We start from the raw sequence: 1104 nt of genomic DNA, 5'->3' as shown, positions 1-1104 counted from the left end.
TAAGTGTAGCAGTACTCCATTGTGGTTTTCATTTCATTTTCTATAGCAGCTAATGATGTTGAACATTTTTTCATGTGCTTGTTTGGCACCTGCCTATCCTTGTCAGTAAAATGTCTATGTTTGTTGTCCATTTTCTAATTGGATTGTTTATTTTACTATTGAGTTGAAAAGTTTCTTTATACATTCTAGATATTAGCCATTGTCAAATAGGTGGTTTGTAAATATTTTCCCCCAACTTGTAGCTTGTCTTTTTATCCTAACAGGACCACTGCATATGACAAACTTCCATGAGGCATCCAGCAACAAACTAGACCCTTTCCTAGGCACTCTCCAGGGTGGTAAAATCTGTACTGTGGTAGAATATCCCATATCAACAATCTCCCTTATCCAGCTTGATATTCTTCTGGATCCACTCCCCTCTCCCAGTTTCTGCAAACATGTGTCAATGAGGCCCTATAGCTCCTTTAGCGGGTGAGCTCTTCCCTCCCTTTTACACCCAGCACTTCCCAATAGGGTCGTGCTGATCTTTGACCCTGGTTTTTGATATGGTGGCTGTGAGAAGGGCAGATCCTAAGGAGAGCAATCATTGACTGTCTTGTGAAGTGCCTCATTTGGGGTCCCTCCACAGCATTTAAGAAAGGGGGGACTCTCCCTTACATTAAGGGAATTAGAGCCACTTCTGAAGGGCCAGAGGACTCCGGGAAAGTCAAGAGGGGCAAGAATTTCAAGAGCAACATCATCCTAAGTCTCAGATCCCACTGCTTCCCTGCCAGGACCTTGGCTTTGACTTGGAAGAATTGTATAGGTTCAGAACTAAGTCTTCGAAATTTTGTCACTCTTCTGATTAAGTCTTGTTCCTGGTCTTCAGCTCTGTCTGCCCCTTGGCTGCAGGAGATGAATGTCTGTCAGTGCAGCTAAGGAGGCTCTTGGACACCCACATTTTGTTTTAAATTGTGGGTTAGTCTTCCTTAGCCTGCTATTTTCTCTCTTCATGGCACTTATCAAGAGCCATTCTATTCTATAGTCTTCAGTTACTGTTTCCTTGGAAGTTCTCAAATGCTGGAGACATTTTACCAGTGACTGCACTCCCTCCCATGTATATCC

Source organism: Propithecus coquereli, unplaced genomic scaffold, assembly GCF_000956105.1.
Source record: "Propithecus coquereli isolate 6110/MARCELLA unplaced genomic scaffold, Pcoq_1.0 Scaffold25, whole genome shotgun sequence".
Classification (NCBI taxonomy): Eukaryota; Metazoa; Chordata; class Mammalia; order Primates; family Indriidae; genus Propithecus; species Propithecus coquereli.
This window is presented reverse-complemented; position numbering follows the sequence as displayed.